At 41.5% G+C, this 12,638-nt stretch overlaps 1 protein-coding gene across 1 annotated transcript in view; it reads left to right on the top strand.

Moving 5' to 3' along the window:
• Positions 1–12,638, top strand: part of NUP214 (nucleoporin 214) — a 3,229,616-nt gene that overhangs the window by 1,238,558 nt on the left and 1,978,420 nt on the right. The window lies entirely within an intron of this gene.

Genomic DNA, 12,638 nt, shown 5'->3' with positions numbered 1-12,638 from the left:
TGAGATACCAAGTGCATCTACAAGCTCAGTTCCTGCCAGGAAAACTTAAATACACTGGCAGATGGACTAAGCAGAAACCTCATGGACCCACACCAGTGGAAACTGGAACCAAGGATTTTCAACCTGTTGACAAGCAAATGGGGGAGCCCAGATATAGACCTGTTTGCCTCCCCCACAGAACTATCAATTGGAAAAATTTTGTACAAGGACTCCCCACAGACAAGCTTGGAAAGTGGATGCTCTGTCCTTCAGCTGGAAAATCAGTTTATGCCTTTCCGCCTCTGCCCCTGCTCTCCAAAGTACTACTAAAGATCAAACAAGACAAACCAAGGATGATTTTGATTGCACCAGACTGGCCACGCCAACACTGGTACCCCCTCCTACGCAGTGTGTCACTGCTGGCCCCATGGCACCTGCCTCAGACTCTGACCCTGCTGTCTCAGCAGGAGAACCAGATTCTGCACCTTCGGCTTCAAACACTGAACCTGGCAGCCTGGCTAATTACCTAATCTCTCCTTTACCATCCCTCAGCAAATCACTGATGAATATTTTAGAGGCTTGGAGGCCTAGTACTAGAAAATCTTATGCTGAAAAATGGAAAAGATTCTGTACCTGGAACCAGTCTCAAGGGATGAGCACAGCAGTGCCCAATTTACCTCAGATTTTACAATACTTAACTGAGATGCTTCACAAGGGCCTGTCTTTTTCCTCAATAAAATTTCATGCCTCAGCCATTTCAGCTCATTATATCACAGAACCTCTCCTCTTCTTTCATCCACTGCTCGAGCAGTTCCTCAGAGGGGCTAAAAATTTGAGACCACCCTGGAGAGCTCCAACTCCAGCATGGGACCTTAACTTTATATTGGAAAAACTCACCCTTCCTCCTTTCGAGCCAGCCGCTATTGCAGATTGAAAATTCCTTTCTTGGAAAACAGCTTTCCTTTTAGCAATCACTTCAGCAAGAAGGGTATCTGAATTACAGGCCCTTGTGGCAGTGGAGCCTTTCATCATCTTTCATGTGGACAGGGTGTCTCTCAGGACCAATCCCTCTTTCATGCCAAAGGTGGAATCCAGTGTGGCCTCAGTCCATTCATTTACCAACCTTCTTTCCTAATCCACAGAACAAAGGGGAATGGATACTGCACTCCTTAGATGTGCACAGACAACTTAGACTCTACTTGGACAGGACCAAACCTCAAAGGAAATCTGAACAACTGCCGGTGGCATTTACTGCAGGGACAGAGAGGAAGGCTATTTCAAAGCAAACCATCTCTAAATGGATAGGCCATTGCATTCATTTCTGCTATAAGCTCCATGGAAAATCTATCCTACAGGGGATCAGACCCCACTCAACCAGAGCTGCATCTACCTCTACAGCCTTTCTCAGAGGCGTACTTACCAGGGACATCCTAGAAGCTGCTACCTGGAGTTCTGTCCATACTTTCACCAAGTATTGTCGTTTGCCTATTTTCTCTAAGTCCAGAGCTGGCTTTGCCACTGCCATCTTGCAGGGCCTTATAGCTCATCCTAATGCTATCTAATTTCCTTCTCCCATCCTTAGCTTTGGGAATCTACCCACATGTGATGACTGCAACAGTGAAACACGAAGAACGTAGTACAGTTGTGTACACTTAACATAAATGTAGATGTTCGAGTGTGTTCACTGTTGCAGTCCTGGTTACCCTCCCTCCAGCCCCCTGACTTCTTTTGGCTATACTTCTTCTCTCCTTTCGAATGCTTAAAAGCTTTTTGGTGTATTTGCTTTTTTGTTGGAGGTATATTTATAGATTTAATTGCTTCCCATTAGGGGGGGCACCTGACATCTGGGGCAAGAAAAACTGATTTAATGACATCAGCTGCATGTTTTATACCCCTGACGACCTGACGTCACAGAAGAAGAGACAGCAACTGATGTAGGACCCAAGAGTTTGCTAATCAGGCCGACTGAGGGCTGCTGCAAGCAGATAACCCAAATGTGATGACTGCAACAGTGAATATACTCGAACATCTACATTTATGGTAAGTGTACACAACTGTGCTTTACTGGGCTAGATAGGTCTTGCTTTTGTATCAGCATGTACTTGTCAATACAAGAAAAGGGGTTCCAGCTCTGTAAAGTGTCTTCAGCCACTTCTGGGAAAACTGTGCACTTGCATGAAAGAGCAGAGTTGTCTTGACCCAGTTTCAGTTACTGTTGGTGAGGTAATGCTGAAAGCCACTGGACTGGATCATGGTGGACAAAATTTGGGAGCCAGTGATTTATAATTCAGCAGTTCAGTTTAAAACTTACTTGAGTGTGGCTAGTGTTGGTCATAACCTTAGTTGCCAGTGTGCACTTGTTAGATCTTATTAAAGCCATTTGTCCCTCACTGTTTGGTGGTTAGTACTAAGGATATCTATCATTAGTGTCCGTGGTGTGGATTTTAAAGCCTGCACTGTCAGCTATCTGAACAACAGCGTTTGCCCTCTCAGTGGCTAATGTGTATGCTGGCGGACTAGGTACTGTGCTGACTTTCCCTGTGAACATGTGCCTTCCCCACACATGCTTCATGAGTGGCACTGTATAGGTGCAGACTGGCAGAGCCACGAGCACATCCCTCAGTCTGTATTGTGTGTGTCATGCATTTCCCTGTTTGAGGTGCCAGAGCAGTGGGCCAGGCTGCCTCTCTCCTGTAGTATGTCCAAGCTGGCATTCAACACTCTTTCTACCCTTCCTCATTATGTTCAGTGACATTCCTCATGTTCAATGCCCAGTTGGCTAGTCAGTGCTGCATCCATTAAGTTAGTGTCAAAGCTTTACCCTCCTTCAGCATGGAGTGGCCTTCTGCTGTAAAACATTTGACATGAAAACATTACTGTATAAACTCAGTAATCTAGATGAGAAGCTTCCCTTGCAGAAGGACTGGGGCGTCTACATCTTCTCCTTTTGCAGAAACTTACGAGCATTCAGTGAAAAAGAAAACTGCAAGATTTTTGCAAGAACAAAGGAAGACTGTAATTAGAGACTGGAAATAAGCACCCTTTATAAAGTCCATCATTCATGTTTAGACCCAAGGGTCTGTCTTGTAACCCACACCAGGCACAGCTTCATGTGGCCATAATTTATTGTTAGTCTATTAATTGTTCTGGCTGTGATAGTATTTATGAAACAAAGGCAGTTTGCTCACTGCATCACAACTTTGGCATGACTTTTTTTTTTTTTTTTTATTAATTGTAAAAGCACTATAGGTAAATGATCGGGGTCAGGCAACTCTTTCTGGGGGGGGGGGGGGGGGGATCCCGAGGAATCTTTAGCCTTCACCTTCATTAATAATTTCCACTCTTTTGTGACCAGCCTTGGAGCCTGTCTTAGTCCTAATTTTAAGGCCTATTAATATCGTTTCTGCTCCCTTGCCCACATGGATGCTTCCTGTGACCCCAACTTTTTTCATGTATAGAAATTTGCTCGAGTGTTGTGGTAACCTGGCTTTTTGCAGTACCTTTGTTTTGCCAGCTCTTTCCACTTTGTAATTTCCCAGGTACAAAGGAAGAGGGAGACATCATGGCAAGAGGATTTGTTGGAGATTGATGTTGAAGACAAAGATCTGGCTGCTGTAACCCATTTCATTATGACACCAATGATAAGGGTGCCATGCCAGGGCATCTCCCAGGAGGATGTTGCCTTTGAAGCAGCCATTAAATTAATATGAAGGTTAGAAAAGTCAGAATTAAAGAAACAATACCTAAAGCTGCTTAGAATGGTAGAAAGCAAGACTGTCGCTATCCCCTTTGGTTAGCAAGGTCTTCCAGGAGTGCCTTGATAGAGCCTGATGAGCATTTCCCACCCCTGAGAAATTTCTGTAGGGTCCTCGAATAGTCTCAATATGTGTATTAAGATCCTGAGGTAGACTTCTTGATAGTTTTCATGAATACAGCTAAGTGCTGAAAAGCTGCCCATGTAGTTAACGCCCTCCCTAGTGACTGGGAAAGAGTGTGGGACGTATTTTCAAAAGAAAGCTACTTTTGATGTGGGCCATTAATTAGCAAACATGCTTGATCCTTTACAAGAGGCATTTCTTAGGAAGACTAAAGAAATTATTGAGACGAAGCTGGTGGTGGGTGTATATGAAGGATACCTACCTACACAATTTTATTTATTATCATTGTTGTGGTACCAATCCTTGGGGGTCTTCCTGCCATGCAGAAGCCCATTAACTTGGCTTTTTGCAGTCTTTGGTTTTACCAACTCTTTCTATTTTGTAGTTTCCCATTAGTTCCCACTTTGTACTTTCCACATGTAGTTTCCTGCTGTGCAGAAGCCCATTAATGGCCCAATTTTCCAGAGTCTTTTCATCATCCTTGGCTGGCCGACATTCAGAAGTCAGGCTGTAAGGGGGTGTCTGGTGCCATCTTCATTTCATTCTAGCCATGTAGTCCGATGTGCTTTTAAATATACCATCGCCAGTTTGTTTTTCTTCAGTTTCTACAAATGAATTTCAGATAAGTCCTCCATTATGGAACTCTTTGTTTTGATTTAACATTCACAAAAGCTAACAACTGTTTGAAGTGTAAAAAGGAAATCCTATATAAATATAATTCCTTTTGCCTATTTTGCTTGGAACTCCGCACACCATTTCCAGTTGTCAAAATTTACTAGATTTAGAGTGAAGACCCTTTAAGTGTATGGCCAAAGTCCTCTTGGCACACATGAGTCCACATACCCTGTTCTTGCCGCTTCTCTGCCTTCTATCACTACTTTACCAAGGAATGAAAAGGCAAAACACCTAAAGAAAAGGACTTTGCAGCCGATGGTAATTTTTTTTTTTTTTAGTCTCTGGGTTGACCGATGACCCTGGTGATGTGTTTTGCAGCCTCCAGGCATGGCAGCTACCATGCCCGTACCCTGTGGTGTGACCCCATAGGAGGGCGCCATGGCAACAAGCCACTCAACTTTGCTATGTGCTACATCTGTGTCAAGTCTTGGGTTGCTTAGCAGGCCTCCGCTTCTGATGTCTGAAGTTGAATGCCAAGGGAGATGGTTCATCTTCCATAGTATCCCTACAGGAACTCATGCCATTAACCTAGAATGAGGCTGCAGTCACAGACCGTGGATAGTTCTCTCTTGCTGAATAGGTGCCTAAACCGAAGTGACCAGTCAGTGCCTGTCCCAGTCATCTGCTATTACTATCCTGGTTGGAACTCAGGAGTCCTTAAAATTGACCAGAAATTCATGGCCGATTTGAAATCTAGGAGGACCAGCCAGGCACTACAGATGACCCCTGTAGTCTGTCCCAGTGAATAACCAAGAAATGTCTCCTTTCAAGAACCTTATTCTTCAGGATCTGAGGAAGAGTTATTTTATTCTGAACACCCCCCCCCCCCCCCCCCCACATCTTACCCTGATTCTGACTCTGATGAAACCCTTTCCTCTGCTTCTCCCCCAGAGCATTTGTCCTTTGGGGATACATTGCTAAAGCTTTTAAGTGGGAAAGCAAGGAATTCTCTCAGTCCCCTCCTCCAAAATCTACTACAGGCAGCTTCTAAGCTTGCCCTCCCCTACACCACTAGCAATTGCACCAATCCATGTGGTATTAAATGATGTCTTCAAGGCATCTTTTTACACACACACACACACACACACACACACACACACACACACACACACACACACACACCTAGGTTCCAAAAATGCCAGACTAATTTTATAGAGAGCAAGCTTTACTCACAATCCGATTCCTCTGTAATCTCTACAGAATCATCTAAGGGTGCACCTAAGCTTACTGCTAGACCTCCCCTGCCTAATGACAGGGAAGGGAGACTACAGGGCAGGTTCGGGAAGAAGACTTGCACATTTGCTGCTCTCTTTAAGATGGCCCTCAGCTACTAGTTTTGTGTGTTAAAATGCTTTGGCCTTGCAGGAACAAGTCCTTAGGAAAACAGAGGACATTTGAATTAGTGTTACTAAGGGGACATACTGGACACAGCTAGAGCAGCACTCCAAGTTTCCAGACATTTTCTGAAATGTGCTTTAAGATGCTATCTCTCCTTACCTGCTCTCCCATTTAGTCTCACCCCACCTGAAACTATTCCTTAAAGGGGTCATACATCTTAGACCTGGTATTTAAACTGTCTTAGAAAAACTTATTACCACCTTTCGAACCAGCAGCTTCTGCTGTCCTAAAGATGCTCACTTGGAAGACCGTCCTGCTGAAAACCATCATTTCCACCAGACGAGTCTGAGCTGCAAGCCCTACTGTGCATGTAACCTTTCACTGTGTTTCATAGGGACCAGTAACCCTTAGAACTAATCCCTCCTTTATGCCCAAAGTAGTGTCAAATCTCTGCTTGAGTCAAGCTATTCATTTGCCAATGTTCTGCTTTAACCCACAGAATAAAACTGAGCAAATCTTGCACTCTTTGAGCATACTCCGACAGATCAGGTATTACCTGGACAGAATTCCCTAACAGAGCAGATCAGCTGCTGGTGGCATTTGCAGAAAGAAAAGAAGCTGACCAGTCTCCAAACAGACAAGTGGATAGCTGAATGCATTACCTTCTTTTATGACTGTCATGGCAAGCCAGTGCCAATCCATGTCAGGACCCTCTCCACAAGGCACAATACAGCCGCCGCTACCTTGGAGATGTCCCTATACAGGCTGTTCTGGAAAGCTGCCACATGGACATCCATCCACACTTTAAACATTACCATTTAGCAACTGCCTGCAGGGCTAGGGAAGGGTTTGCAACTACCATCCTGCAAAACCTGCTTTCCCAAGGGCCAGCAAGACAACCTTGCCCATAGGGTCTATATTATAAAGCCGAAGGTCCTCTTTAGAGAATGGCCACATCATCGATTTCTTTCCAAGGGAAAGAAATCGGTAGGCCAACTACTCACGAAACAATTTAACAAACACTATGAAGTGGTGGGCTTCGCCCACATCACCCTTCAGTGTGGGAGGCTGTGCCCTCCACCCCACCTTAATAAATATACTAACTCAGAGATCGTACTTTAGCAAGGAAAAGAGCAGATTTCAAACAACGGCCAACCGATTTCTTTCCCTTGGAAAGAAATCGATGATGTGGCCGTTTGCTGAAGAGGACATTCAACACTTCTGTGTCGATGAAAGGGTGCTTGAAATTTTTTACCTTTGAGTAAGTAATATAGACCCTTCCTTGCCCATAGTAGTTTTAAGAGTCTCCCCAAGGATCAGTCCTACAAAATTGACTACAAAAAGTATAGTTATCACACTTTCCATAGTTGTAGATAATTGAGTAGAGCAGTGCTGCAGTACAAATTCCCACCCTCTTACCCCTCCGTCTGCTGCTTTCTCTTGCCCCCCCCCCCCACTCCCAGGGAGAGGGAAGGAAGGAAAGCATTTCAGATAGTTCTTATCCAACACCATTCCATACCTTTACTTCTAACTCATAGCGGATATCTTTCCTTATTCCTGTCCAACAAAGTCTTTTGACATCTGGAAGTGTCATACTGTCCTTTGGTATCAGGATTGCTGCTCACTGTCCAGAAAGACCTGAAGATGGAGCTGATGGACACCCCTCTTATACACTGTCTGACCATCTGCCATCAGACATCTGTCAGCTAGGGAAGAAAAAAGACTCTGGAAATTGGGCCAGTCTTGAGATACTGCATGGCAGAAAGACTGCAAAGATTAGTACTGCAACACTGATTTTCTTGAACATCAAAAATTATGGTAAATGTGACACAGCTGTACTTTCTTCTTCACAGAGCCTAGAAGCATTTTTGAGGTTTATAATAGGACCTGCTCAGTCTTTCTACCATTTTACCTTTCCGCATTCCCATAGTATTTACCTAATGCTTAGCAGAAGTATTTTACACCTTAGACAAAAAGCATCATTATCTGCCCTTGCCAGAATTATTGGCTTAGGTCACCTCTAGGAGAACTACTCATAGTGGCCCCTAACTGCATCTCCCAGTGGCTAATCGTTCTTGAGGTTACTTTAATCCAGCAAAATTCGTCTTACTCCATTATGTCAAAAACCATTCTGGAAATAAACGATACCAAGATGGACCATGGTGTTCCTATTGTAAAACGAGACCATTCTACATTATTTTGAAAGATGGCTGCTGACTGATCATTAGGTTGATTTCTGCTTTCCCGGTGTGAAAACAAAAACTGGGGAAAAAATACCATTGAAACTGTCAGCTTGGATAAAATTCAATCATTGGCTGGTAATTACTTTGTCTGGATGCCAGTAAAGAAGAAATATGGAAAACCTTAGAGAATGTTAAATAGAATTAAAGAAGAAAAAAACTCCGTCTGGGAAGAAGGTTAAAGCTGTTCAGCAATAAGCAGTTCAAATTTCAGCTCTGGTAAAGAAGATGGCTTCCTTTTTTTTTTTTAAAGGAAAAATAAATCAAATGTATGCAGATGCAGTTAGAGTAAATGAAGCACTGAATAAATATATTAAATAAAAGGCTAGAGGAAATAGGAACAGCTTTAGCTAGCTATTCAGATGAACTGATAAAATTTCAAAAATCAGACAGTTAAATGAAGTGGCTGAGTGTGAGGCTTCTCAAGCAGCTACTTCAGAAGTAGCAGAGTTAGAAGATAGCTCAAAGAAGACCTAAGATTTTCTGCTGGGTCAGTGAAAATGGAGGGCCAGTTTCAAAGAGGAATACTTTGAGAACCTAGAGTCAGGTGTCCAGATGAGGTCATTTTAGATTAGTCAGGAATATAGTGAAGCTTAGTTTAGATATTGTTTTTCGTCTGGGTTTGTCAATCAAGGTTCTTTTCAATATTTCCTGTGATCTGAACTCTGTAGTTTACTGTGAATATATATATATATATATATATATATATATATATATATATATATATACATATATATACAATATTTTCATGCTCTTTTATTTATTATTAAATATACTTAAAACTTTTATAGTGGCTGGTCCTTGTAGAAAGTATCTAACCTTTGAGTGCACTTATATTTATTTGATGACAGTGTGGGCCACTCTAGAAGGCCCAGCTGTCTTGGTCAACTACTATAATTTGTATTAATATTAATATTGTACCATATAATTGGATATCCTTTGTAAGAGCCTTATAGTAACTGACTGGTAACAGTGAATGTACCTTATAGTCTGGGTAAAGCTGGTAGAGCAGGTAATCTGTGCCATCCTTTCTGAGGTGTGTGAGAGAGAGAACTGAATCTTAGAGAGTTTCTGTCAGTTACGTAGGGCAGGGACACAAAGCACTGGGTTCAGAGAGAGGATGTTGGAGGACTTGGCTTCGACACTCTGCTGAGGACCTAGCCCTACAGCTGTACCAGTGGGGAGTCTTATTGGGGACCTAGAGCAAGACATGTCATCCGGACTCCGGGCTGAGTATGTTCCCTGTGTGCTCTTAAGGGAAATGTACTTGATGCAGAGATGTCTGTATCTGGAAATACTGAGTGTATCTATTAATATTCCAAGTACATGTCCTCCGGTGTCCGGGTGGAGGATTCAGGCCCCTTGATTACTGGCCCAGCATAGGGATGTCACAGATTGGTACCCATCCCATAGTGGTAGTATTGTTGGGCATCACACTTGGCATCAAAGAAAGGTACAAAAGTGTGTGGAAAATTATGCTTTTCTTCTGCCTGGTGTACAGTGAATAAAGTTTATCCTAGCAATCCTGGAATGTCAAGAGGCAGTTGTGAGATTCAAGCTGCTATAGCACTCTGTCTTCAGAATATTTTATCTGAAGGATTATAGTTATTGTTTGATGCAGAATAGGCTAAGGAGGCAATCTAAATTCATCAAAAAAAAAAAAAATGAGCCACGCTGAGCCAGGAAGCAGAAGGCGACTGTGCCTCTCATCTTCTGTCAGTAACAAAGCCCATAGGGAGACTGGCAGTGAAACATTTTCCATTGCTCAAAAGGAAATTGCTTGAGAGTGAGGAGAAAGCACAAGGGCTGAGTAGAAGAGTAAGGTGTACCTTGGATGTGAATCAGAGACTGGTTCAAGGGAGAGTGGGTGTGGTATAATAGTTAAGAACTTTACCTCAATGGCACAAGTACAGGGTTTGATTCTGACCTTGGATTATTGGCTAGGCTTAAAAAGGCCCTTCAGGGCAGATAGCCTAGTGTTACCTATGAACCAATGACTGGTATAGGGAGATGAAGATGATCAGGAAATAGACTAGCAACTCTGAAATTACTGAATAAATAAGAGAGTACAAAACATCAGTCCCACCGGATATAGGAGTTGGCATGCAAAATATGGCTTTGCAAGAAAACATGGTTCAGAAAGACAGGTATTTTGTTGACTTTGTTAAACTTGTTGATGAAATGTAAAGTGTTTACTCCAGTTCATTTTTTAGAAGGACACTAAAGGGAATGAAGAAGAGACTGTAAGTACAGCACTTTTTGTTAATATTTGTATAACAATTATAGCAATGTAGAGTGCCTGTTGTATTTTAAAGGTGTTTTGCATGATATGTAGTGACTGCTGTATATGTGAAAGAGCAAGTACTTTTTTTTTTTTTAAATCTGGTGTAAGATGTACAGGCTTTATGCTGTAACAAGATAAAGGGTGTTCAGAAGCAAGTTAAAGTTAATATAATGTGATCCTAGACTTTTGGGGTTGGGGTGTATTGTGTATCGATATGTCTATTTCCCATTTTTATGAGGCCGGATGTCTAGAGTAATGCCGTTTGTTTAAGCTGCAGGCAAAGGTTTTTAAACAAATACGCTTGAACGATAATGCAAAATGATGAATGGCTTGGAAAACAGTAGCTTTCTTGCATCTGCAAAGTTATTAGCATTCACCACCATTAGCAAATGGTCTCAGGGTGAGGCGAAGTCTGCAGATGCATGCAGTTGGCCAGGGGAATTATATACACTATGTTCTGAGTGAAATTTGCAAAGGTTCTTTCATGTGTCCGCAAAGTTGTTAGTTTTTTTTTCTCATTGCTGACTTTTTATTGGAGAGGAGCTGTCTGCAGGTGCAAGTAATTAATCTTGAGAGTTCGCTGCACTCTGTGCACAGAGAAATGTAACATTTATTCACATTTGTTTACCGGGCTTTTTCAGTGGAGACCTGAGGAGAAAAGCTCCTTTATACAAACTTCATGGTTGCATTGTTACATCATTTACATTTGGTTTCATTTATGAGCAGCAGTGCCATTATTTAGACATCCCTGACATAGATTTCATAATTAACAAATAGTTTTGATTAAAATAGTTACATAGATTGTATATAAATCATTTTTTTTAAATACAAAGAGGCGAATGCAGTGCAATGTCATTAGTATACATAGATTGTCAGGTTTTATGTAAAAAGTTAATAGATAAGATGATAGAGGAGGTATAGTTGTGATAATACATTACATTTTATACATCAGAGAAGTAGGGCATGAATTTATATATATATATATATATATATACATATATATATATATATATATATATATATATATATATATGTATATATAATTAGTACCAGTTAACCAGGGATAGTGCAGGTATAGAGCCATTTATCCATCAGGTATTGCTTCAGCTGGTATTTAAAGTCTGACAGATTGTAGAGTGTTCTTAAGTGGAGTGGGATGCTATTAGTTCTGGGAAAAAACTGTGGGAAGTGAATGAGAAGTAGCCTCCCCAGCAGTCTTTATACTTTAATGTAGTTTATAGAGTTGAGCAGAATTTAGTTGTTTATTTAAAGGTAGCCATTGTTACTATTCCTAGGGCTACAGATTGATGTTTACTGAAATTATCTGTTTTTTCACATTTGGGAGCGGAATAGAGAAAAGAACAGAGAGCAGTTGGTGTGAGTAGGAACACAGGCTGTAACATGAGTTTTTGTATAGGTAACCCTGATTTTAGATCAGGAAGTGCTTGTGGGTATAGCAGTCGATTTGGGGTGGCTGCTCTATCTGAAAGGGGTAGACTTCATATGTTGGAAATGTAAGTAGTTTTATGTTTGCTCCAAGTTAAAAGTGGATGGAGGGTTCTGAAAATGTCCTCTTCGTTCAGTGTTTTCATGGCAGAAAGTCTTAAAATGGACCTAGGCTCGTAAGAGAAGAAACAGTTGCTTGAAAGATCATCCTGTCAAATCAGGGTGAGCATGTAAGCTTATGCTAGAAATACATGGCAGTTCATATGAATGTGCATAATAGGCAGGAGTCATAGCTTTCTATCAAAATGGCTACTTTTGTCCATGTTATTGAGGACTATAAATTATCTTTCAGGTATAGACTAAAACCAACAGGACTGAATTATTTAAAAAAATATATAAAATGCAAGTAGCAGTGTTCCAGGGGAATCATTTGGATAGAAATTACCATGTGAATTTGTCGAGGGATTTCAGGATGTCCTTCCAGCAGAATGTCAAGGACAAAGGAAAGAAACAATAATGGTAATGGTTGCTAGAGAGCCTCCAGTAGAAAAAAGAAAAATGTAAGACGATGGTAAATTTGTGGTAGTAAAGGGCTATTGGAAAGGGATAAGGATTACTTGGTATGCACTATTATTCCACCAAAAACTGCTGTTATGGAGAAATACTCTGCTTTCATCTGTGGTTATTGCTGAAGCAATTCATATGTGGGTGCATAGTTTACTGCTATAGCGTTTCTAGTTTCATTAATTTTATATCCAAAGAAGACTTGAAACTCTCAAGTTATTCTATAGCACCGGG

This window comes from Protopterus annectens, chromosome 16.part0 (genome assembly GCF_019279795.1).
Source record: "Protopterus annectens isolate FY-2018-M chromosome 16.part0, PAN1.0, whole genome shotgun sequence".
NCBI lineage: Eukaryota > Metazoa > Chordata > Ceratodontiformes > Protopteridae > Protopterus > Protopterus annectens.
The sequence above is the reverse complement of the archived record's forward strand: the minus strand, read 5'-3'. Positions and strand labels throughout refer to the sequence as shown.